At 45.3% G+C, this 27,252-nt stretch overlaps 1 long non-coding RNA gene across 1 annotated transcript; it reads right to left on the minus strand.

Annotated features, from left to right (window-relative positions):
• Window positions 1-381: 381 nt before the first annotated feature.
• LOC116964065 lies at window positions 382-24,018 on the minus strand. The gene is made up of 3 exons (XR_004408524.2): window positions 23,849-24,018; window positions 5,092-5,947; window positions 382-4,966 (listed from the first exon to the last, which is right to left on the minus strand). It is a non-coding gene; the product is annotated as an uncharacterized LOC116964065 (long non-coding RNA).
• Between the last annotated feature and the right edge of the window lie 3,234 nt (window positions 24,019-27,252).

Here is a 27,252-nt window from a genome sequence, read left to right on the forward strand (position 1 = left end):
TAATTCTCTCATTATTACCAGACTCTCAGATTCAATGAGTGAGAAATGCTAACATTTGCTGGTTTGCTGCTGTGGTTTAGTATTCTTAGACCTAAAACCTGGCTTGTTCTTTTGATAACCCGAGAAAATCTGTGTCTTATTTAAATAACATTTTTCTAGTACGTTTTCATCAAGCAGTTCTCCGCCTGTGCATAGATTGTTAACAAGCGCTTGTTCAACACATTCCAGCATGAGCTGCAGTCACTACATAAGATCCTGAGTCTTCTGCTCCGAGGCTCATGGGGTTATTTATCAGCCCAGTACAGCCTTGGTCGCCAGTTCTCTGCCAGCTGTTAACTATACAATAGTATTGGGAAAAAAATCAGTTGTGGTTCTGCCAGCAGTATTGGATAGAATTCAGCTACCTGTTGACAAATGATGATTTGTTTAACAGCATAAACTATAATATTTTTATAGCTGGCAGTTTTCACCCTCATCTGCAGCTGGAAAAACCTGAGGAATTCCCAGAAGTTCCTCACTTGTGCCCTTTGCAAGTTTTCTTATAGTAATGCCTTACACTGTTGTCTCTGCGCAGGAAAAGACATCCTTAATGGGCAAATCAGTGGTGTCAGCATGATGCTGGAACAGGGTGGCTGCGTTAATTGGTGGCACTCAGCTTCTTGGTTGGCCTCTTTCCTGCAGCAGAAAACCCCACTGGACAGTCAGGCTGTAGAGATGCTCAAGGACAAGTCAGAGGCCTGAAAACAAGCCAGCATTTCTGTAAAGCATTAATCACCCTGTGCAGGGGCAGGGGAGTGGAAATGGGGAGAGGGTGCGCTCTCAGTATGCACGTTTTCTATCTGAGTTGTTTCAGCTGGATCTTTCCCAGTAATGCAGCCTTCTTTAACACCTTGTACTCATTTATTTCGAGGCTGTTTAGCAGCACAAATCAATTAAATACTGCAGAAACCCCCTGAGACAGACAGAGGTTCCTATCTCTGGTTCAGCCAGGGTGGGAGGCACACAGAGGTCAAGCCCGTACTTTTTGCCACACAGTGAGTGAGGGTGGAGCATGAAGCAACCCCCAGCTCACCTCCAGCGTGGGTTTCAGCCTTCCCCAGCACCTCACAGCTGCTGCTGGGGCTTTTGAGGGCCCTGTGGAGCTTCTTCTCTGGCATCAATCAGGTGGCCAGAGAGTGCCAGCCTTGCTTCAGTGCTTTGGTGTCCTGCTATACCCTGCTGAGCCTGGCCGGCAGGACCTCACTAATGGGGGTCATTCCTCCAGTGCCTGGCTGAGCCAGCCCTGAGGTGCCCAGCTCTGTGCTGTAACAGGGACAGGGTAAAGTCAGGGCCTCAGAGCTGACCTACATGAATCCTGCAGGATTCTCCATCAGGAGGTTGCCCGCTCCTGCTGAGGAAAGTCACTACTCAGTGGTACAGCTACCCACTGGCCAGTGGGACTGGTAGGGGTTTAGGAAGTAGCATAGTCACAAAATGTGAACAGAACAGTCAGAAAAACTGAGAGGCTTTGAAATGATTGTTTGGCTGGTGTTCTAACTGCAGCACCAGGCTTAGTATGCAAGTGTGAGAGCTTACTGTAATGTCTTCAGGCTGCCTGCCCCATGGGTCAGCTGGCTGTGGGGATGCACCACTGCACTCTGGTTCAGGTTGGGTTAGAGCTACTTGTATACATCACACACTTCAGAAATAGGAGCCAATAATTCAAGCCACATGACAGTTGATCCACAACAGAAAGGAAAATATAGCCTAACCAACCAATTCCTGCTCGTGCCTGTAAAATGTGCTTTGCCAAACTGTACTTCATGAGTGTCTCTCAGGAGGGCCAGATTCTGTAGGACATGTCCTCAGCTCACAGAAAGAGACCATTAATCATTTGTGCTCCTTGGTCCCTGGCTATTTTAATCACTGTTGAACTACACATGCAGTTTCCACTCCTAAAAATGGTATTTTACTCCAATGCACATGATTTCCTTTGGCTTCCTTTCCCCAATTAAGAGCAGGCTGCAGCTACTTGGAAGTCCACACACGAATTCATAAAGTTGCTTCTCATCTGTCATGGAGCAAAAAACCTGGTACTACACACAGCAGAAGATCTGTCCCGTCAGACATAAATATCAAATATATTGTAACTGGTAGTATGGTATGAATGTGTAATGACTGTTGTGCTGACAGGCTGGTGGCCAAAACCTGTCCTGTGTAATGGAGCGGTGGAAATGTCACTGGACCCTACCGTATCATTAGTCCTTTTCAGTTCCACTTTATTATGTAATGATTAAAAATGCCTTTTGTATATGCTGGCATTAATTAGAGGATGTCAGGCTGTTGTGAGAGAATTGAATGAATCATCAGAAGTGGATGAACTAGGAGTATATTTGTAAACTGTAGGCTGTAGAAACCAGTACATCTTTCTTTAATTTTTCCTTTAAAAATGCTGATCAGAAGTCACAGGAAGTTTAAGGAGAAAACAAATTGCTCATCCACAGCTTCAAGAGTGAAGTGAATTCTTGTACTTCTCAGCTTCTCTCATGAGGCAGATGAGCAGCCTTAGGAGTCCAGGGGAGCAGGGGTGGGTACAGAAGAAACTTCATTGCCTTAATTGCAGACTAATAAATGCATCATGCCCATCTCCATGGACTCACCAGTACCCTAATTTACAAACCAGATTGCTACAACTCTGAATTTCTCTGTTTGCATTCTTTGTCTATGAACATGCTGCTGTTGAGCTTAAAGAACCGGTCTGAGTTAACATACAAAGACAAGTTTACAGGAATACAAACTTTAAAAAAATAGGGAAAGTTTTGCAGGTACACTAGTCACCAAGGATCCCTTCAGTGTTTGTTACACTGTGTCAGGTCATGGGCACCATGACAAACAGTCAAGAGGACTACTGACAATTATAATGTGGGATTTAATGCATATCTGACAGCATTATTTACCTGGAATACCATTATCTTTTTTCTTTCTCCTTAATTGTCAGAAAAGAGCATGTACTTTTTTCCCTTCTTTTTTTTTAAAGTTGCATATAAAGCAGCATCAGCCCCAGTAGCAAGATGACTTTCTGTCTGCCAGGCTTTCAGGTTAGGAAGACAAATCCTGCTCCAGTGATGTAACGAAGTTTTCAAACGTCATGTTGCAGAAAAAGGCACATGCACACAAGTCACGCTAACCTAAATCAGCTGATGAGTTTGGGTGCTTAATTTGAGGCTCAGGGACATCTGTTCACTTTGCTGGGGGGTTGTTTTGTTTTTTCTCTTTTAAAAGTACCAAATATCAACCTTTGAACCCCAGGCAACACAAACTGGGCACCAGAACAGGGTTCAGCTCTTGTGAGGGCAGGCCCAGCCATCCCATTGGAGAAGTTGCTGTTTCTTTCCCACCAACTCCTTCAAATGTTCTTAGTTAAACATGGACAATTTTGGTGCAATTAAAAAGACAAAGCCCAGAAACCAGCAACGACCTGATACAGCTAAAACTTCCTTGAGAGCTTGGATTTCTTCAGTGCTGCTGAAAATTAAATGTTTAAATTATGATGAAATTTTGCCTAGATAACCATATTTCCTCTGTAAATCAGCTAGTCATCAGAAACTACAGCAAAGTACCAAAGGGCTTCAGTAAAAGAAAGCCACAAATTTGCCTGCAAAATGTATTTCCTGCACTGTTTCTTTTCCATTTATGTGGCTGACATACAATTTCTGTTTGACTGTATGTACCACATTATTCTGGACAGGAGTTGTGCACTGAAAGCAGCTGATATTACAGGGCAGTTCAGAAAGTGTACCCTGCAGTGAGAAACTCGCAGCCTGGAAGGCTGGTGCTTGACGGACGTTAATAGAATTGCTTGTACTTTAAGAGAAATTTGATTTTTCTTTTCCCTGTTGGGCTCTCACCCTGCACTCTTTACTGCTTTAGGTCTGTTCTTTGTGGGTTGTTGTAACTCTACTGCCAATCTAGATGCTGTACACTTCCCAAGAACTTGCAAAGTAGCATGAATGGTGGCTCAGGTTTAGTTCATCTGCTGTTACCCATTTTTCAGGGAAAGAATTGTATGTGTGAAAGTACCAGGATGTTTTATTTCAGTAGGGTCTATTTATTGTTGATACTACTTCACACAAACTAAGGATGACAGCTTCAAGGAAGTCTGGGGCAGTGCTTAACTGCAGTAGAAGTTGATGGTATCACCTGAGTCTGAAAAAAACCCCATGATTGCCTGCATGTACTTTTCAAAACTCTTATTTAAGGTATTTCTGCGTATTTCCAAGGCAAATTGGAGGTGCTAAATGACACTGAACTTGGGGAAAAAAAAACCAAACCAAACCAAAACAAAAACAAACAACACACCTGCCAAGTTTGTTCTTGAAATCTTAGTGGCTTAGCCTGGGCACTGAGAAAGAGTGTCCCAGGTCTGCTGACAATATCTAAAGTGTCAACAAGGGACCTGCAGGGCTGGCTCCCACCTGCAGGATATGCACAAGGGAACCTGCCTATGAGCCTGGCCACGTATCAAGTGTCCCTACAGCCCTGTGCTGTGACTGCCCTCCACTCCGACAGGCAGGATGGCAACTGGAGGGGATGTGTGCGACCAGCATGACTGGGAGAGCTGTTCTGGGAACAGATAGGATAAAAATAGCACCAAACCACTGTGCTCTCCTGTTCGCCACATGCAGTCACATACACGAAGGGTTTCGTCTGCAGAGGCCATACAAGATGCCTAAGCGGGAACTTGCAGCTTGCCATAAGGTACAAGACACAAGGTTATAAAGCACTGGAACAGCTTGTGAGACATTTATATAGGCAGAGTTCCCATTGCACATAAGAAAAAGATCCATTCATCGGGGCTCTGGCTTCAGGATGAACTGCAGGAGTTGCTGTGTGCACATCCTCTGTTAGAGGTTCAGACTTGTCCTTCTGGCTTTAAAAATCCATGAGTGGGTTCTCATCATTGTGGCAGAGCTGAGATAGGAAGAAGCTGGGGAAGCATATTTCGGTATTTCAAGCAAAAATGTGTTTATTTTAATATTCTTATTTTGAGTAATACGGTCATACTAAAGATAAAATTTGTAACATAGAAACACATCCAAAAAAGTTACAAACCCTCATTCCTGGTCTTCCTGTTTTCAGCGCAAAGAATATTCCACTGTAGTAGGCTGTTGCTCTGTAGCCTGTTCACAGTTGAGGTGATGAGGTCCAGTTGGCTTGGCCGATACCAGAATCAGAATAGATTAATTCCATCCACACATCTTGCAAAGAAACTTTTAAACTCTTCCATCTTCTTTCAGTAACAGATGAAGACATGAGAGTTGCTAGATGAAGAAATCCTTGTGGAGAGGAAGAAAGGGTCAGGGGCTTCCTATGATGGGGCAGTTTCAGAAATCAAAGGTGTCAAAGCAGGAAGTCCTGAAACAAACGGTTCCAGAAGTGGCACATTCCTGGAATTGGCCCACAGGGAAGGACGCTCCTGGACAGTCCTGTGGGGCTTTGAGCAGCCCAAGTTTCTTTGTTCCCAGCTGGTTGAACAGTACCCATCCTTAACTGACAGTAAGGTGACTTTCTTGTGCCCATTGTCTCATCTAGTCACACAGTCATTGGGACAAGGGTTGTCATTTTGTACTTGATTTATTTCACAGCCAAGTTGCCAATTCTGCAATAGCTACAGCAGGATGACTTCATGTGAACACACTCATTCCCCAGCAGCTGGTACAGCTCCCGATTCATACCATACCTTAACTGGAGTAGCATCAGTATGTCAGTGTGCCTTACAAAGTTAAGCAAAACCTGGGACTCTGTTCAGGGTCTCTAGTCACTTCTTGTTTACAAATAATTCAGCTTTAAGAAAAGCAGTTGAAATGCTCCTGAGAATAACAAATAACAAATGAGTAAATCTTGCTCCAGAGCCATATAACCCAATTAAAAATAGGTAAGTGATGTGTAAAGGAAGTCTGTGTAGTCACTGTAAAAAAAAAAAAAAAAAAAAAAAAAGCATGCATTTCTAATCTATTGGCAAAGGCATATAAAGCAGAATTAATTGATAAACATATCAATTAATTGATAAACATTATAAAAGCCTTAAACAAAGCCTTTTCAAAAAGGTAATGAGTTATCCAAACAGACAGTGTGAAAGGGATTGTTGCTGCTGTGGGGCCAGATTAATCTGACTATCCATACCCCTAGGTAGAGTTATTAAAGGATAAAAGCTTTGAACATTGTTGCAGAGTTCAATGAAAATAAAAACTTTTACTCAACATATAGCAGCTCTTAGAAATGCAAATGAAGGGTTAGAACACATAAAGATGGCAAATAATTGAATATTATAGTTCTGTTTAACAAATTGCTTTTTTGCATGCAATTACTGCGTCCTGGTCTAATCTGAAAAATAAAAGTAGAAAAAAAGCTCAGAGAAAGGTGCTATGGATGAGCAGAGACCTGTGATGACTTAGAGCAGTTAGCTGAAAGAGGAGTAAAACCGGGAAATGGGGCAAGGGGTGGAATGGTTTGGATAAGGGCTGTTTGGGGCTGGGCTGTGTGTCTCTACAGTTGCATTTCACTCTGGTGGGGTGAAATGCAAGATGGACACAACATGGAGGGGAAGCGCTTGGTTTGTTTTATTTCTCCCACTTTCGTGTTCCAGTTCTCATGCCCTTAACTTCATACAAAGTACACGCCCCACACCACAATTCACAACAACACGTCTTTTCAGCTCCACTCCACCAGAAACGCTTTCCTCAGCCAGAAACACTGCTCCAACTTGCAAGCAAGCCTTCCCGAAGGCAGGCCTGCCCTTCCACCCTTGCCCTGCCCCAAGCGCTAGTGCTTCGCTTCCAGGCCTCCCTGTGCCGGAGATCACAGTTGACCATTGCAAGAACAATAAGGATTTTTAGGGGCATTATGACTGGGTTAGTAAAACACAGCTGCCCCTGAAAGTCCCTCATTTTTCTTGCTGCTGCTCAGTCTGTCCCTAAGGGGGCAGAGGTCTGACAGGATCCTTTCTATCCAGCATGGCTGTGCCACCTCATGTGGCACACACGGCTTTGCTGATGTGCCCGGTAGCCGCCCCAGCCCCTGTGCCCAGTCATGACACGGCCAGAAGAAGGTGTGGAACCGCTTTGTCATTCCTGCAGGCTCCCTCCTAAGCAAACGCCGCACTGCATTTCAGCATAATGCCAGATGGTTTGTCTGTCACTTGGCAGAAATGCCATCAAACAAAGCCTGGTGCAGTTAGCTGCAAGCAGCCCTGAAATACCCCAAACCACTGGGGCAAAAGGCAGTAACACCTTGTCCTGCAAATACACACAGTGTGGGCAATCAGATGAGCCCTGGTGCTTTGACCAGGAGAAGCAGAGACCCCAGGACTGACCAGCTCATTGCGCAGGCAGCGCTCAACGTCTTGCACTCATGCATCATAACCTGCGATCCCCAGGGCGCTTGGAGCTGCCCAGCTGCAGTACCCAGCTCCCAGCAGGAGCAGGTCATACCTATTTGCCCAACTGCAGAAGTAGTTGCTTTCAATTTATTAACAAAGCAGGGATTTTAGAATTAGGGAATTTCTACTGATTTCTCAACAACTTTTGGCTTAAGTAATATCTGAAAAAGATCTATAGGTTCCTTACTAAATTCCCAGCCAACTACTTGGTACCTTTTTGCAACCCTCATTCACAAGTCCTCCTGGAAATCCCAGCCCAGCGTGTCCTTAGAGCAAGGAGCAACACTTACTTTCCTTTTAATTCATCAGTAATTTGACTTTTGACGGACGTGGACTCAGCATAAACCATAGGCAGATTCCCACAATTCTGCTTTGTTGTTTCCCCATGAACTCTGTAGGGTGCTGGGATGGGCCCCATCCCCATGGTGGGCTTGCAAGCACCCCTGCAAGCTGTCACACTTGAGAGGGACTTTGTGACATGCTTGAGGGCTTCTAAGGCGTTTGTGGCAAAGCAGGGAACCCCTGAGGACTCTCAGGGCTTTTCTTCCTTTTTTCTTTTTTCCTTGTAGTAAAGACATCACGTCCCTCAGCAAAGGACCCTTCCATCCATTCCCGGTTACAGGCTAGGAAGAACATGAGTGGTTGAGCGTCCCTGAAAACCTGCAAGGTGAGATGTGAGTGGCAGCACAGCAATGTCCCGAAGTGCAGATCCCCCTCTCCCTGCCTGGGCCCAAGAACTTGCTGGCCTCAACTGGTGCGTTAACATTCAGCTCCAAAACAAAGAGGCTGAGTTGTCACGTTCAGCCGCACAGAGCAGCATCTTGTTTGGAGTTGCTGCAGTTCAAACATGCCATCTCCAGGGACACACATGGCAGGCTGGCGTGGCTGCTCTGTGTGCAAGGGAAATGCCAAAGCTTGGGGCAGTCACAAAGATCCCAGCCATGTGCAACACAAGACAAATATCCTCACCCGTCCTAACAGGGGATGATGCTCTGCAGCAGCAGGCAACCTGGCATCCAAAAAAACCCCCGAGACCCTCTCATTATTGTACAAAGCCACCCCTTATTTGCATTTAGAATTTCTTCTAGGATTGCAAGTCAAATGAAAGCAAACCCCCATGCACTGATTTGGTAATAAAACATGAGCCATGATTCTGATCCAAATATTATTTGCATCTTTGAAAAAAATTACAACAGCCGTATAATAATAAAAAAAACGCAGCAGCCCTCTGAATGCTAATGACGTTGGTGTCCTAAATGAAGCATAAAAGCCAGAGCCTACAAGAAGCAAAGCATGAGTCAGAGCGTCAGCAGTCCCACACTGAAAGCAGCAGTCACGGCTGCTTCATTCATTTAAGGAATCAATTCCTTTGTAATGAGCATCAAGTAGGTTTTAGGACTAAACTGAGATGTGCGGCGTTATTGTTTTTAAAAGATTTTTTTTCTTTTTTCTTGGATTGACAATAAACAACTCTTTTTAGTAGGAAGGAACCCCAGGCAAGAACCAGGTCCCTGCACCACTCACTGTTGTACCAACACAGAAGAAAATCTGATGAGCCCCTGCCCTAGGAGACCACAACCTCCCCAGCAGCCAGGACCCCACCACAAGCAGATAGAGCCCACCCAGGGTACAGAAAAGCAGGTAAAGGGAGTTGTTGCAGTTTTCAGCATGGGTAGAGTTTTTTCATTGGCATGGGGTCGCTGGCAGATTCCAGCAAGGATAGGTACATGCTGCTCCAGGGAGCACCCTCCACGAAGGCTTTCTGTGTTGGTTCTTGGACTGCAAAGCCAGCATGAGGCAGTGTGTACAGGGAGAGGGTAATACTGCCCAAACTGCTCTCAGCTCCCTGCGGCCCCAGTTCCACCACTAGATAAAGCACAATCGGACTTTAATCATCAGAGCACAGATCTCTAGGTTATGTGGACGTTATCAGGGTGATTTGGAACTGAAGTGTTTTTGGTGAATTGGATTTGAAACTCAGAAAAATGCAAGAACAGCACAAATCCAAACCAAAGGTAGAAAATCATTGCAGATTCAAGAATTCTTCCAGCTTTAGTCATTGAAGGGGATTGTTGCAAATGGACAAAGGGCTGCTTCCCTTAATTTTTTAAGTGTGAATTTTGTCTTGACAGTTTCCTTTCAGAAACAAAAATTGAAAACAAATTGTCCTATACACAAAACAAAAAGACAGATCCTCAGCTGGAATGGACTGGTATTACCAAATGAATAACACCCACTCACAGGAGAGACTCTGGCCCTTTTAACAACAGCTGCCGATCCTGCTCTGCCCAGACAAGACCTTCAGCCTCCGGTTTTAAATGGCAGCAGTGTTGGCTCTATGTAGCTTGAAAAAGACGAAGGGCTGCCTTCAGAGCAGCTGAAAATACACCAGAGCTCCAAGGATTCTGTGCACTGTACACTTCCCAAACCTGGAGCTGACTCCAGGTGTATGAGCCAGTGTGCACAACAGCAAGAAAATAACTGATACCAGTGCGGCCCTGAAATTAATGAGCTGCTTTGGAGAAATGCTTGCAGAGCAGGTTTCCAGAAACCACTTACATGTGGGGTTTATTTTTTGAAAAGAGGCATGTCTCAGATTTTTCTCTCAAAACCAAGATTAGGCAGATCACTGTCTTGAAAATGACATAAGAGGTCCCCAAGAAAATATTAACTGTATAATGCAGGAAACATAATGCATGACTGTGATCCCTCCCAGCCAATCCTGCCCCTGAGAGAGACTGCAGCACAGCACAATCGCACCCAGCATTTGGGAAATGCTGTCAGCCGTGAACAAGTTACTAAGAGCAGCAGTTACTGGCTCTGGGTCCTGCCAGAGCAAACTATGACTGTCATCGGGCTGTCCTTTGTGCAGGCCCAAGCATGCTCCAGAAGTGCCGATGTTAGCTGGGTTCATTAGTCAATCTCACCCACAAAAAAGCAAGAAAATAGAAGTATACATGTTAGGAAGATTCAAGAAGTCTCTCACTTTGCCAGAGAACAGATGACACCCCCATTGCTGCTGTCTCCAGCAGCGAGAGCTGCCCAGCCTCTGCGTGGAGTGCTGAGCTCCCTGTCCTCACGGCTGCAGCATCATTCCCTGGAAGACCCAACACACAGGAGGGTGTGCTACACCGGGACCCGAAAGTGAAGGAACACTTGAGCACTAAAGGAAGAGCACACATCCTCTGGGGCTGACATGGGGTGGGGTTGGCCACGTGCATTTTACATTTCCACTTTCTCTGCAGTCCTCAGTTTGGAGCATCACTCCTCTTCCCTCCCACCCCCAACATAAGCAGAGGAGCTGGAAAGCCAGAGTTATTTTTAGGAGATGGTACATTTAGGCCCTGTTAATCTTGACTGGGTCCCTTTGAAAATGACAAGGTTGGATAATCAAACACATTACGCAGACTTTCCATGGAGGCCACTTTGAAAACGAGCCTCCCACCATTCAGATATGTAGAAGCAAATAGTTTGAATAGTAATGTTTGATGCTGCACTGACTTGCCTCGTTGTGGTGACCTCACTAGCATTTATATGCAAAGGCCCTGGAGAACAAGGAAATTAAAGCAGCTAACCGCCTTTAAGTATATAAAATAAAACAATTAGTCATCAAAAAGTCTTCTAGAGGCTGCCACATTACACCCATCTTGAGTGGCAAGAGATCATTATCTGGCTGAGGCTGGCAAAGAGGATGGCAGTGCTGCCTGATCGAATCGTGTGGCCAAACAATCATGTTGGCAAAACACACCCAGAGCAACTCGGAAGGGAGCTTGCTGGTGTGACAACTAACATATTAAACTGGTTGGAACAAGAAAGGGGACAGGAAGGGAAAATGCTAGGAGAAAAACACCAGGGGAGGAGTTCTGGCTAGAAGAGGCTACATGACTGCTAGTAAATTCACCAGGGCATGGCCAACCAGCCCCATCTGACCACAGCTGTCCTATTAAAGTCTCTTAGCCACCAGAAGAAGGAGGGGCAACATCCAAACAGCCTACTGATAATGGTCCCTCGCTCATGCTGACTTTCAGACCATATCCAGGACTGGTTGGAAGAGTCCCAGGCCCGAGTTCTGCCCAGGACCATGCTCAGTACACAGCCATCAGCTGTTGGGTTTACTAGTGGAGCTGTAAGCCAAGGGCACAGCCCCTGGCACAGGGCACAGCAGTGCTGGAGAAACCTAAGCAGGTTGGTAGGTGTACGCCTGGACTGATCAACAGCAAAAGCAGCCATACTGCTGGCATCAACCTGCCAGCTGCCTCCAGTTCTGAATCTACCTAAACTTTGACCGGTGAGTTAAGAGAGAAGCTGCCAGCCAGAGGCTGCCCGGTTTGGGCTTTGCTGGAACAGAATCTGGTCTGGCCAGCATTAAGGGAAGCAAAGAGTTATAGGAGAGCAGCAGGAAATTGCCAAGCAAAGGGGATTTTAAATTTCACTTTAAACAAAACTAAGGCATTACTGTAAAGTAAATGGCCACACCTTGCTACTTGCACAGTTCTGCTAACAAGACCAGCTTTTCCATAGCTATTCAAATATAATGAGTCCTGGGTGCCTAACTAACTCTTTTAAGATTATTTCCAAACTCCAGCCAAAAATCACTTTCTGATTCACCACTTTCTCAGGCACACCAGTATTTAGAGAACGCCTGCAGGCTGGTACTGCGTTGTACAAAGTACATAAGCACATGTTTAATTACTCCATGGACCAGGGATGTGATTAATTATATGCTTAAAGTTAAGCATGTGCTTAAGCATGCTACTGACCTGGAGCTTTAAATCGATCTATCAGTACTGTGGTGGTCCCCATTTTCCAGTTATCTGAGGCTCAGTAAGTGAAAAGAATGTAAGAATATTCCTGTGGTCATACACTCCGAAGAATTTACATGAAGTCTGGTTTCTGACTTCTTTTTTTTTAAATTACAACTTTTGGTACCTCTTCTCCCCATGTTCCTACCAATACTGATTATGGGTATTGCAATAATATGTGTATTATCATCAAGTATTAGCATTAAAACATGAGCTAATTATTATCACTCAGAAGCTTTTAAAAAGCTTTAGGCTTAGTTTTTGCTTTGCCTGAATAGGGCTTCAGGTAAGAATTTACATTAATTTAATTTGCACACTTCAGGGATTAGTCCCCTTATGTCTGAGCAGTGTACAAAGTCCTAAAAAAATATGAAGCAGATCATTAAAACTATTGCCCCTGCTAGCAGTGGACTCATCACATGGAAGAACTCAAGCATAAAATGTGCATCAGCTATGGATGGTCACGTAAATTCACATTTCATTAGCCACCGCGTACATGATCCTGGGGACTTTTTTCACTGTGCTTTTCCACCTATCCAGCAAAGGCTTATTCCTAGTTCATGATAATTTCAGGAAGGTCAGCTTGTATCCATTCCCCAGGGAGGAGCAAGCAGAGGAGACTGGGACCTGAAAGCTCCATTATTTTTTTTCAGACACAACTGCCTCTTTTATGACCAAGGAAATCCTCACCCGGGGAGGCTGAATGGACCAGACAAGAGCTGCTTCTCGAGGCAGGCGTGTGACCCATGTGCACTGCCAGCTGGAGCATCGCAGTCAGGGAACACCCATGTCCAAGTTCACCCAGTAAAATTTAATATTGACAAGCCAAGAGACTTCAATTAAAGCAAAGCATGTGCAAATAAATTTTCAACAACCAATAGCACACAGGATTTGATTACAAGAGAGGAGGCATGTGCCTCTGAAGGAAGCCTTCTTTGAGGAAGAAAACAGATACAATAATTGATAAACGTTTTGGCTGCTCCTCCTAACTAATCCCATCACATGCTGTTTATTGCCAGTTCATTCATGAAAAGTGTCTATTTTAGATACTGGGGCACAACAGAGAAGAGAAAAAAAAACACGGTCCCCAGAGAGATGGCTGGCTGAGCCTGGGTGCCCTCACTCTTGTCACAGTGCTAATATGGTGACCTCAAGCTTTTAAACTATGTTACTCTTTGCTTAAGATGTTGGTCTTTTGCTGTAAGTTTACAGCATTTTTTTGTTGTACAAAATGCAGTAAAATCTTCCACACAAAGTATGTATTACTAGGGAACCTAGCCTTAATGCTGTAATTTTGGGAGAATTTACATTACTTTTTCCTCTCATTTCAGTGTTACTTCACAGTAGTAATGCCGAAATGTTTTTCTAAAGGGACCAGATTGCCACATACAGGTTCAGTAACCCCTGGGAATGCCCACTGTGCTTGGGTCCAACCCTAGATATCCAGAAGCTCCTTACAGCAGTAGAAGTCACACCACCACCACCCTTTGTTTACTGAATGTCATCAATTAAACTAGACAGAATTTGGCAACATGAAATTGAGCTAGTGTCCTTAGAACCGCTGATAGATTAGAGCCGTAAGAATAGGCTAGAAAAACCCAATTCATTTGCCATATAGATTGAAAGAAAATCACAACAATGTTCAGAAAAGCTGAATTGTGTAGGCACGCACTGGTGCCTGCTGGTTTTCAGTGCCTGACCACCAGTGACGTGTTGAAGGAGCAGCTTCCTACCTGCAAGTTTCAGACCCCCGATACCACAGCCATTAAGCACATCTAAGAGATATGTGAAATAATGCGGTTAAACACCTCGACGTCTTAGCATCTGTGTCTAAAAGTTGATTGTACAAACCTCCTCAGATGAACGGGTTAAGAGCTGTACTCTGGAGGGTGCTATCTCCCACCACCAAGTGTCACACTAGTCCAGTGAGACACACTGACCCTGGAGCCATCTCCCCCTTCCCTCTGCCTCGAGAGGGAGCCCAGACCAAGGACCCACTTTTTAGACCCATAAAGTTAACTGAACTCCATCTTAGGTGAATTGGGAATCATTTTGCCAGATACTTTCAATGAGATGCTTTAATGAGAATGAGATGTTGTCAGTTAAAGCTCTACCAGGTCCAGATTTATGATTGCTATTCAATACTGCATGCAGTGCACAAGAAACGCTTGGGAAAGGGGGAAATCCTATCCCTTTAAAAATACTATTAATGTACAAGAGACCTTGCTCCTACCCCTGCTGTAGTTAAGAAGATTTCAGTTCATCAGAGTTGGACTCGAGTATTTTCTGTGGGCATATGCAGGTATTTTTCCTTTGGCCCTAACAGACTACAGACATTGCAGACTCTAAGCAGCAGGCACCAAGACCAGCTGGCAAGAATATGCTGAGTGTGGAAACACGGTGCCTTTTCTGCCTGCTCCCTGGTGCTCTTTTTCATTTGACTTCAGGTCAGCCACCATAATCAATGTACTCAGTTGCACTTTTATTTTCAGCTCTTTTCCTTCCTGGCTGTCAGGTTATAGCTCAGCAGTGCTGCTTACATTGAAAGCCATGCCTGGTATGCTGAAGTTGTAGTGAATTTCATTAAAAAAAAAAAAAAAAAAAAAAAAAAAAACCAACAAGAAAAAGTATTTGGCAATATCTTTAGTTGCTGTGGAAATCATTCTGGTAGGAGATTATTTCTGGAAGCTGTATTGGGATGTACATTTCTTCCACCCAGACTAAAGTGTTCGCTTCCAGGTGTGGATTTACTTGAGGGGGAGAGGAGAGAGGAAGAACTCAGTCACCATGTCGATCCCTTTCATCTCCAGTGCACTGCACAGGCCACAGGCTGGAGCAGCACAGGTAGCACTCCTGCAAATCCTCCCTCCTCGGCGAGATCCTAGCTGCCCCAGCTGGGTCTCTGAAGAAGCACTGCTCATGTTTGTAGCCCATCAGGTCAGGAATTCAGGGGGAATAAATCAGTGCAGCGCCACTGCAGTCAACACTCATGCCCATTTACAGCAACTTACAGCAGAGCATACTGTGCTTTGCAACAGCCTCATTGTATGTATTTTTAACCACTTAAATCTGTGCTTGCTGCCTGCAAGCAACTGACCATAATTCAGCATTAATGTAACTCCGATAGCTAGCTAGTTGTATTTTCATTTGGAAAATGCACTTCAATGTTAGAAAAGGGTTGAAAGTTACAGAATTTCCAAACACTTACAAATATACTGCTCTAAAATGAGAGGTGCTCATGGCTGTTCATCCAAGAATATTACCAGTCACCAAAATTAGAGTACAGGACAAATCCTGAGCTGGTGCAGATCAGGATATCTCCACTGGCTTACAGGAGGTGTTTTATTTAGCAATGAGCACACCTGCTGTTTCTGTGGAGAGCTGTAAATTCATTCTGTGATGTAGACAATCTACACGCCAAATTTATATTTTAAGAATAAAATCCTATCAAATGTTTTGAAATTAAACTACAGTTTCTGTTCTTTTTGAAGGCAATAATATCTTAAAAGTATAAAGACATCCAAAACTTTATGTAACTAGTATTACATAACACCTTAAACTGGCTCATAAGCATTTTCCTTACTCTGAATTTATTACATTTTTATGTGAAACAACTTGCTATACAAGTGCAGTTACTCACATGGGGCTGGGCTGGGGGGAAAGAGTTCACGCCAGTGGAAATTCTGAAGCGAGAAGCTTATTACTATGTTTGCAAAGATGTCTGCAAAGAAACACTGTCAGAAAAAAATGTTGTTTCATTGTGTCTCGCTGCCCTTAATGACTTGATACAGAAATTAAATAAAGTCTGGAAGGAGGCTAGAGATGGTGTTAGTTTTAAAGGCCGAACACATGCAGAACCTCTGACTGCACATAGCATTAATGTCATAAATGTGTGTGAATGTTCTCATTCAGGCTGTAATTTATTCCCCAAGGAGATGCAAAACTAGCTCAAATATGCTACAAGTCAACCAAACTCTTCCAATGAAGTGAGTCCAGTATGTGAATCCTGGAGCTAAATTTAGGCTGGAACTTGGAATAATGTAATTCTAATCTCAGTGTAGCACTTTGAGTTGCAGCTAACAAACATTGTGAAATGATTCAGTGAAGTTCTGCTCCTTTGTTACAATCTATTTTGGATAAAGGTCTTTACTGTCTCAGATTTTAAAAATTCAGCTTAATTTACTCAGCTGAATTTCACTGTTCAGTGCAATTGTTTAAAAAAATTTTATGTAAGTTGTTTCTAAAAATGTAGATTCAGGCTGGCTTTTGGGTGCATGCAGTAGTTCATGTGAAACAAACACTCTTAATATATTAAAAGCTAGATAGTAAATCACCATTAATTGTAATGCTGAATAATCCACAACACCAAAAAACATTGATACTGTACATATCTGATTAAGTTTTTTCACAAATTACATTATTTGTTTGGTTTTATGGTACAAGGTAAATTAAAATGGGCAAGTTTGTTTGTGATTAAGCACCTTTCTGCTTCTTGTACTGTACAACTGCTATATTTGCATGGGAATGTTCTCCTCCTCCAGAAGTATTTCCTTCAAAATTAACAGATGAAGTTGCAATTATACAAAATACCTTTGTAGTCAAAGCAGATTTTGTAATAAAAAACATTTTAAATTCAGCTGAGACTTCAAGTCTATCCTTCAGGTGTAAAATACACCCATAATGCTAGAACTGAGGAAACTTTTATCTTTCATAAAATATCAAAATAGCATTTACAGTTTTAAATCAGCATATTTTAACTGAACTACATTCAAATTCTTCTTTATGAAACAATCTCTCTTTTCATACAAGATTTTTCATGCATATTCTGGCTCCAAAGCTCAAAATCAGTTTGCCACAACTTGTTTCACTGGAATTCATCAAAAGGCTAAAAACCCAAGTGCCAAGGAGCAGAGCTCCTGGCCCCAGTGTAAACTGTCCTACCAATCATCACAGCCTGGAAAGTCCCAGTTCTCAGAATTCGCTGATGTTTTAAACAAGAGATCATAATCAAAATCACAATTCCTGACAAAGTCTCAATATTTCACTCTACAAATTCTTAATTCATTTTCCAGCATTTGTAGGTTACTGCTAGCTCCACCCGCTCAAGTATCAGCAATTGCTGCTGCTCTTAACAAAAATTCCATTTTGGGGAAATGTGATATTATTCCAGATGTTTCAGCATACGGCAATTCTGCCTAACCCAACCTGATCATCGCTCTGTAACAAAGCTGAGCGTTAAATAGCTTCTGGAATTTATTCCTTAAACTACTGCACTTGCATATTTGAATTTAACCCTATTGACAATATCGCATTCAAAAGCCTTGTTCTTTGTAAAACAACAGAGCCACTGCTAAGGAATTTTTTTTCCCCAAAACGTAAAACCATGACAAATTTTAGCAGGCCTTTGGGCTGCTTATAGATTAGATCTTACAGGCTGCTGATGGAATTAAATCTAAGTGTTTTATATTGTGTTCCCTAACCATATTTTAAAAGTTATAATGTAAAGAGATATTGCTGAATGAAATCTGCTTTCAAATTTTATAGTTTGAGGAAATTCCATACTTAGAACTGAAAAAAAAAAAAAAAAAAAAAAGGTGTGTTTATAGAAATTCAAAACAGCTGTAAGAACTGGTATGTCACTATTTCATTTAAACAAGATTTCACCAGGAAAAGGATGGGAAGAGACCCTGCCCCACCTCCAGCTGTACAGGACTGACCCTTTCACCACATCGGACAGCTCAGGGTAACTTTTGCTCCTCCAAATAACACCCAAAGCAGTGTGCATTCCTCTGTGGTCTGTCATCTGCACTGCAACTGTCTGAGTACTGTACTGTAACTGCCTGAGCAAGACTCCAAAGCGTTGGTCTGATGAAACGCTTTGCAATTAAAATAATAATAATGAAGGACAGCACTAGCAGGCACCATCTAGCAGTCAGAACTCCAGTCCTGGACCTATAAATGATGTCACTAACAAATCTGTATTGGGAAGAATACTGAAATCCTGCACGATGCCTTGGAATGTGGGCACATCATCCACCCACGTGGACATTCAGGACACTGTGAAGGATTTTTTGCCAAAGGAGAGGAAGAACAAAGGCCTGTTGCCTGCTGTCACATAAGGGAAAAAAACAACAGCCTAACCCTCCTAAACCGATAGGCCACTAAGAACCAAATAAAATCCAATAAGTCTGTACAAAACCAAATCTATCTAACGTTTTGGAAATATTTTGATTATTCAGTGCTAAAGAAATATGCCATGAATCCATAGTCCACCAGTTAGGCAGGGAAGAGGAAGCCATCCCCGGACCAGCATCACCCCTGGCTTATTTCCTTCAGTTTGCAGCCACACAATTTCTTTCCACACTGTTGCTGGCTCACACAAAGGTTCATGAGAATGTGCAGACTGGTGATGGGATTTGAAAGACCCATTCTGCCCCTAGCAAGGAAGGGTTTCCCTACCCCAGCAGCAGACACTCCCCTCTTCAGGATCCTAGCAGTTGTAATCCTGTTAGTACCACCACATGTACACACACCCCTTCTCACTCGCTGCCCCAAAGCAATTAAACCCAAGCAGAAAGCAGAAACCCCTCTACCAAGCAAAGATCATGCACGGCAAAGTGAGACAGCGCTCTGTCTTATGAAAGCCATGCAGATGCTACCAATCTTTCTCATTTTACAGGGATGTCACTTGGACTGCAGGAAGGGGCTGAAGCCTCAGAGGGGTGTCCCCACCTTCGGGCCAGCACAAGCCACCCTGCAGCCTCTTCTAAGCTCTCCTGCTTTCCTCTCCCCTCTGGGATCTGTCACTTTTGGGTCCCCAGGAGGGGAAGTGATGAAATCAGCAGGAGCTGTAAGGATTTTTTTCAAGCAGGCCAGCAGTGGAAAGGGAAAAGCACATTCTCTTCCACGTCTGGTTTGCCTCTGTGTGTTTAAGAGCTGGCCTGCAGCGGGAGCTGGCACTGAACACACCCCAAGCTTAGATTTGCCATCTGTGGATGGGGCCAAGAGCAGAGGGGAAAGTGTCTGCAAGCTGGGTGCACACTTCACTCTTAGGAAATTTAGTCCACTCTAAGGGTGCCTGGCTCTAACACAAGCACATCCAGGCTTCTGTGAAAGGTCTGTACGGAACAACAGAGCCGATACTGGGCATGGTCAGAGTCTAACCTGCCCCTGATTACATATATTTGTAACCCAGACACCACAGACGTGCTATGCTCTGTGCCCTCCTGCAACTTAAAATACAACCCTGGCTTGAAGGTCTCTATTTGCAAACATAGAGGAACAGCGGTTCCTAAATTGCATGCAAACATTTGACTTCACTCAGTGCAATTCAAAGAATATCCTGCACGAACCCCACCCTTCTGCCCAACAACTCAAGCCCTTAATGCCTAGACAGTTTTCTTTCAGGCCTTATCACAGATAAAATATGGCCCTTTTTTTTTTGTTGAAGGAGTAGAACCTGCCAAATATTTACCAACTATTTCAGAAGGCTGAAAATGTCACTCCTACAGTGTAATAAACTTCCCCAGAAAGGCCCTGATAAATAGAGAGCCTTGCTGTACTGCCCAGAACTAGTTTAGTGTGGCCTAAGTATTGCCAAGTCTGACTAAGAAAGCATATTTGTACACACAGAAAGATTAGCAAGAGAGGCATAAAGTTTAGACGTGAAAATAAAACAAAGCTCCATTATTAACTGGGGAGGGGGGAATAATCGAGTCTGCATCCCAGAGAGCGAAGGACATTATGAAAGCTTCAGAGCTAAACCAGTAATTTAAGAGTTTGTCCACAACTTGTAGCAGAAGCTTTAACCATCTTCTTTAGCATTTGGAAAGTGCTAAACTGTGGCCTACCCCCAACCCAGCCTTCAGAGCAATATTATTTAAAAATAAAATATTTTTACTTTGTAATTTGACCCACAAAAAGTCATTTGGGGCAGGAGGGAATGTTCCCTTCCAGCCTGAACTTTAATTCAGAGAGAATGTTTAAACTCAACAGTGTAAAACAGATGCTGAGAAATACATCTGCATTGCACTGTATGTTCTTTGGGGCACAAACAAAAGTTGCAAAGTGCCTGTCAATGCACTGTGTATGGCTACGATCTAAATAATCGCTCATAATGTAGATGAATTGAGAAAAAAATACATCCCTAGTATCAGCAAGTCTGTCAACAGAGTTCTAGCAGCTACAAACAACTACATCCATGCTAGTTCAAACAGATGAATGTTGCTTGAAAAAATGTGTCCTTTCACCTTGGCAAATGTCATTAAGAAAAAAAAAAATTCTAAAAGTGACTAGGGAGTTGGAAGCTCAAATGTACACATTTAACAAGCCCTGATGACCAAAAAATGCTGAGCACTCACTCCCTACAGAAGCCAGGCTTTGACTGAATCATGAATGATGCACTCAAAAGACAGTAAGTAAAATTATACTATACAGCACTCCAAAATAGATTTTGGGGGGACAAAACTTGCCAGAGTTACTTAAAGGCAAGAAAAAAACCCCCAATTATTACTGAAAAAAAAAATTTCCAGATTATGTTAAACCTGACAAAAGCTTAACCCAGCAGTTTACCCAGCTTTATAAAGCAAACCATAATTAAGAAAATCTCCTATGAAAATGGTAACTTCAGTTTAGCCTACCAGCTAGTTCAAGAGCCTGAACAGCAACACAAGCTCAACAAAAATCACTGCTTGCCAATGATACCCATGAAGTTGCACAAAAAATTGGAAGGAGCATGCTAAAGAGGCACAGAAATATACTCCCTGTTCCCCCCTTTCACGCCATCAGGTTTTAATGTTAATGATACTGCTCCGCGTGCTTGAAGTATTTTTACACTATGCTCGTCTTCTTGCAGCTCCATCTTGTTCCAGGGCAGATGATTAGAATCAGATTTCTGTGATTTCACTGCAGATTAATTTCATTAAGAGCTACAGATCTGCAGGGAGAAGAGGGCTGCAAACGGGCCAGGAGAACGGCCTCTAACAGCGCTACAGCACTCTTGCCTAGAAGGGTAACAGTATTTTTGCCTTTACTCCTCACTTTCACATACTTTCCCTTTTTGCGGCCACTAGACGCGAGTTCTTTGGAAAAACGGGCATATGGGGAAAAGAAACGTGCTGAAAATTCTCCTTTAAATTTTGCTTTCAAAGAAAGCTCCCAACCAGTACTTATGAAGATGTTTATAAAGAGAACAGGCCCAAGGCAGACCTGACTGTACACGCTGGCCCCCAAGTCAAACAGGCAACTGAGGTACTGCACACAGGAAATAATTCTGATATATCACAGTCTGTAGGCCCCAATGCATGTCAGAAGAATAGCTGTTAATATACATTTTAATATGCTGTACACAAGATATAGAGGACTGAAGAAGAAAAAAGTATGTAGAGATCAGCAATACCATTTGCAAATTTTTCCCAACTGTGAGACACTAAGTAAATATTGTCGTTTTTATGGGCAAATGCTACAGAATATAGCACTGAAAACAGGGCTTGTTTGCAAAAATCTCATGGGATCAGAGCATAAAAGTTGTGTGGAGTGTGTAGATGTGTACACACATGCAGAATGTAGACTCCTGCAAAGCTACATCAGAGAGAGAATTAAATTCTAAGTAGCTCAAAAAAAACACACAGGAAGATTTTAATTTTCCATTTGCTTTTATAGACCTTAGCCATGAGAATACTGTTACCACTTGGCCTTTTTCCTTATTCTAGGTCAATATCATTGACTTTACAAGAGAGAAGTAAAAACATCTCTACATAAATCAAAAAAATTATGAGGACCCTCAAAACAATTCTAATCTAGGAACTTCAAATGTAACATAACACAGAATCGCACAAAAGTTATAAATATGATGCTGTATAAGCAAAGAGTAATATACACACAGAGAGTTGTATATATACTGTGCCCAAAGAAGGAGCACACACCAATTCTCCAGTAGTGCAGTGTGCCGAATCGAAATCAAAGACAAGTAATAATGAACATAGGAAGGGTGGAGGTGAAAGCAGTTAGGTGAGTATGAAGACAATTACCGGGAGCCAGGCCACTTGGTATGTATGTGACTAGATATATTTTTTAAAAAAAGGAAATAAAAAAGAAAACAGATGTGTTTTCTTAAAGTGAAAGTGGGCAGAAGGATGCACATGGCCTCGCAGGAGCAAAACCCCGCTGCTGGCTCCCTGCTAGGGCAGGGCCCGGGCACAGCGTCCTGCCAGCCCGGAGCCGGCCGGGCCGGGCACGTCGGGGCCCACGGGGAAGCCGCGGGGACAGCCGCCGGCACCGGTAAGACGCGCACGTTTGAGGCCCTTTCAGAGATGGCAGAAAACAAAATGCACTTACGGTTCGCGGAGAACCAGCTCCGTCCTCTCCCTACGGCCCGTCCGCGGCGAGCGGGGGGCACCCGCCGGCCCCAGCGCCGGGAACGCGGCCGTGCCGGGCACAGCGGCAAAGACCGCCCAGCAGCGCCCGCCGGGCCGGGCCGGGACCCCGGGACCGGCTCCCGGCAGCGCCGCCGCCGCCGCGCTCCGTCTTCCCCCGCTGCGAGCCCGGCAGGTCCTGGGAGCCGAGAACTGGGACTTTGTAGGCCAGTTGAAGACACAAACCTCTCATCTCGCCCGCAAAGACCCAGCCCTCAACTCGCCCATCAGGCGCAGGCTGCGCGATTTCTCATTACTATTTTTTAATTGAACTCCTCTGCTCTGCCCAGTGCTCACCGCCAGCTCAGAGCCCCCGGCCCCCGCCCCGGGGCCACAGGGGACCCCCGCCGGAGCGGGGCCACCCCCTCGACAGCAGCCACCGCCCCCGGCCGGGGGAGGCAGCGATCCGCGCCGCCCCCGCCCCGGACTGGCGAGCTGGCCCGGGCCGGGCCGAGGCGAGGCGGCCCCGGGTCCCGGAGCCGCGGCCGCCCCGGAGCCGGCCCCGCACCTCGGCCCGGGCCCACAGCCCCCGGGCCGGGCCCCGACGCGCATCGTGACTCGGCACCGCCGAGCCCGTGCCCGCTCCTGCGGGAACTTTGTGCGCGGGGAAGGGGGGGAGCGAAAACACCCCGCACGGTTCCAACGGCCGAACGAGCCCATGCCCCTCCGTAACCTGCTCCGAGTGAGGAGGGAGCACGGGAAAGGGGCTCGGGGGGCACCCTGCGGCCGCCTCCCCGCCCCAGACCCGCAGGTCCCCGGGATTACGCGCAGGAAGGACTCGCACTGAACTACAACCAAGTGGGGAGAAACAGCGGGCGACCGCAGTCGCCTCTCCTGCCTCCCGCAGCCCCGTTGCTCGCAGATGGGTATTTAAATCGGTATTTATCACGTTGGGATTTTTTCCACCCTTCCTCTTTGGCCTTGCAAAAGGCAAAATTAAAAAAAGGAAAAAAAAATTCGTTGCCACAAGGGACATTGGAACATTTCTCTCGGCTTTTCAAACGCTGCGTTTGCCCCAGCGAGCTTTAAAAGTCCCGACCCAACAACCAGCAGAGAAGTAGGGGAAAGGGAAAAAACAAAACAAAACAAAACAAAACCAAAAAAACACAACACCCAAAACACCCAAAAGCAGCAATTAAAGAAAAAAAAAAGGCAAAAAACCCAACACCCCAAAACCATCAAACCAGGCAGAGGCGAGCTGCTCCGTGCAATATTACAGCGCAATCCCGATGCGGCGGAGTTTCTGTCCGGCGGCAGACACACATCCCTCGAAAGTTTGCTCCACGTGTTGCAGCCGCGTCCCGGGAGGGTCGGCGCTGCCCGGCGCACCGGGGCGATGCGAACCCGCTCCGCCGCTCCCCGCCGCTCCCGCGCCGTTTAAGGAAGCGGCCAGTCCCCACCCCTACGCCGGGCAGTTCCCGCTGCGACCCAGCTCGGCAGATTTGGAGGCTCTCCCAGGCTGCCCTCCCCACGCCCTGCCCTCCCCGACGTTCCGCTGGCCCAGTCGGCCCCGCACCAGCCAGGAAACGGGCGCCGCGGCTCCCGCCGCCGCCGCGCAGCCGCTCGCCTCCCGCCCTCCTCCGCCCTCCCCCGCGCCGCTCCGCGCTCCTCCCGCCGGCGCCTCCGCCGGGGCAGCCCCGCCGCGCCGACCCGCGCGCCCCGCGGCCCACTGAGGGCGGAGGGCGCCCCCTGGCGGCCGCTCCCCGCCGGCGGCGGCCGGCGCGGGGCGGGGCGGGGGCTGCGCCGGGCCTGGGCCGGGGGGAGCGCGGCGGAACGGGGGTGTCCGGCCGCGGAGGATGCGCCGACGGAGCCGCGGGAGCCTCCTCTCCCCTGTGCCGCTACAAACGCCGGGAGACCCGCGGCGGTACTGCGAGCCCTGGGGATCGATCACCCCGTGGCGGCACCCCCTCCCCGTGCCCTGCAAGCAGCCACTCATTACCAGCGTCTCCCCGTGTATGTCCCTGGATGTCCAGCCTTCTGCACGCCTCGGCGCAGCCATCTAGATCCTTGTCTCTGTCGCAGGGATGTCGGAGGACATGCCCTACCCTCCTGTGCCTTTTCATTCACACACCCAGGACAGCTGGGTGAATGTAGCAGAATGACCGAGAAAACCTGGGCACAAAGTACAGCGATGCAATTCCTATGATCTAGAAAGGTTTTGTAAAATCCCACTCATTTACATACACGCTGAGTTTAAAAAGTGTTTTAAGAAAATACCACAAGGCCCTCAGTAATGTGAGGTCAAATCAGAAGGGACAGCTGAAACGCTATGAAAAAGGGAATTTTCTTTCTTCCTGCTTTTTGGCCTTGTGTTATTCCTGTGCATATCCTCACCTGCTTCACGTGTTTCAGCCCTCTGGACTTTTTGGAATAAAACTTTTATATGCTTTGGATAGCAACCCAGCATGTGTGGGCCCTACCCACAGGTTATAGGGGGTTGGCCAGTTACTGCACCTTCCTTTAATCTTTGCTACAGATCCTCTGAACACCAAACTGTGGAAAAGCGGACTAAACACACACACACCCCACAGGGAGCTTCAGTTCTTTGCATGACCATAGGCCTGGACAGCTTACTCCACTGCAGTAGCAAAGTAGTGACCAGTCCAGAAACATGCTGAAGTCACCAGAACTATAATGAATGGCTTGCAAGGTTTTGTCCTACAAAGAGAGAGGAGACCAACTACGGTTCCTGCGAGATGTCAGCAAAGTGATGTTCACTGAAGATCACAGCAGGAACACAGCTCCATTGAGCTGAGCAGCAGGCCCACAGGAGATGCAGACTAGAATGAGTTTATGTGATAGGACAGGATTACCAACGCATGGTAATGTCTCCAGTTGTTTTTTCTGTACCTGGTAGTAAAACCTCAGCTAAGCAAGAAGCATCAAACTGAGCTTCAACAGCTAAAGCTAACAAAAATCAAAGCTAGCATCCAGAGGACTCAGCATGACATAAATGCATGTCCCTGCTCTCTACACTGGACTTTTTTCCTGTGTCTATATAGAACCCACATAAGACAGCCACGTGCATGCAGGTTGCACTAGAAGCTTTTGCGTGCTCAGAGCTTTATGGTACCAGCACCATTATGGATGTGGCAAGTGACTCTACCTGGCTTGCATGAATAGAACACAACAGCAAGAACTTGAACTGATCTGTCATGTAACTGCTTTTGATCAACACTGCAAAGACATCCTCTACACAGAAGAACGTGTTCTTTGGCTGGAAGCCTGCTGAATATTTAGAGCCAAGGAACATGTTGTTTAAAACTGATAGTAGAATGCAAAGTGAATCATGGACCATGGTCAAAAAGGTTTGAAAGAGGGAAGAAGTTGTATGAGCATTTTGGAAATCAGGTACAGAAATGAAGAATTTCATGACCATCTGGAATGGTGACACCCAATAATTTGTTCTGCAGCAATGATGCCCAGTGAGTACTGGCAGAAATTAAAACTTCCAAAAACTGCATAAAAGACATTAACCTTTTCTCTGGTGAAGGTACATATGCTGTAGAAATCACTTGGGTTGAATGAGAAGAGACCTCAACAACTTTTAGAAATTAAGAAACTGTTACTCTTACAGAGACTGCAAGTTACATCTGCCTTCCTTTTATTCTCATTCTCTCTCTTTTTTTTTTTTTTTTTTTCCTTTTAAGTACTGTTTTTGCTCTTTGGCTGTATCAAAGAACTGCTCATAACACCACAGACCAATGCTGAGCACAACAAATTCATAGCAAATAATGTACCTATGTGTATGGAAGGAAAAGCATGAGCCAGGGAGTGGAGAAGTTTCTTCCTAATTAAGCTGATGGCATACTGCTTAGCTGACGTCCTGACCAACTGTTTAATTTGCTATTTTCAGCAGCCTCATACATGTTGCCTCTTGTCTTCATCTTGTCCCCACTGGTACTGATGTGAAGCACCTCTTAATTTCCACGGGAGCAGGGCAAGACTTTCACACAACAGTTTTGCCCAGCAGGAGCTCTTATGTAGGGCGCCCAACCTCATGAGACTTGCTCAGCTGCTGGCAGCCCACTCCCACTTCCACTGACAGCACTAGCAGTCCTTTGGTGGTAACTGGATAAGGCACATTTCAGGCAAGTCTTCCCTTGGCAGGAGGTACTTCCGTACCTGAGAAGGTCAGATCTTTGGACTTCATCTCCCCTCACAAATACCTGCTGGCTGCTCTCCATGGTGTGCAGAACCCGTGTGCTGGGAATGCATGACTCCAGCCCCTGTCTGGATGGGAGCTGGGAAGAGGATTAGCTCTGCATTCAGTTCAGATGTAATCACAAGCATATCAAGTTGTGAAGTGTCACAACTTTCACAATTCTAAAAATAAACATAAGCAGTTTGTTTCACGCCGTTTGGCAGCCAAAGGGCTAATATATTAATAACATTAGACCAACAATAGCCTAGAACAATAACTACGGAACAATAGATTCTATCACTTCTGAAAATAGCCCTGTTTGGAAAAAAGAAAACATTTTTACAAGAGTCATGAACCAGATGTAGTAGCTTCTTTATAAGTCTCCACAAAGGCTTCACCAAGTGGAAGACTGGTGCGATACCTCCAAAGTCAGAAGGGAGCTTGTGTGGGTGGGAGACTGGACTGCATGTTGCTGAC

This window comes from Tyto alba, unplaced genomic scaffold, assembly GCF_018691265.1.
Source record: "Tyto alba isolate M040663 unplaced genomic scaffold, T.alba_DEE_v4.0 Super-Scaffold_39, whole genome shotgun sequence".
NCBI lineage: Eukaryota > Metazoa > Chordata > Aves > Strigiformes > Tytonidae > Tyto > Tyto alba.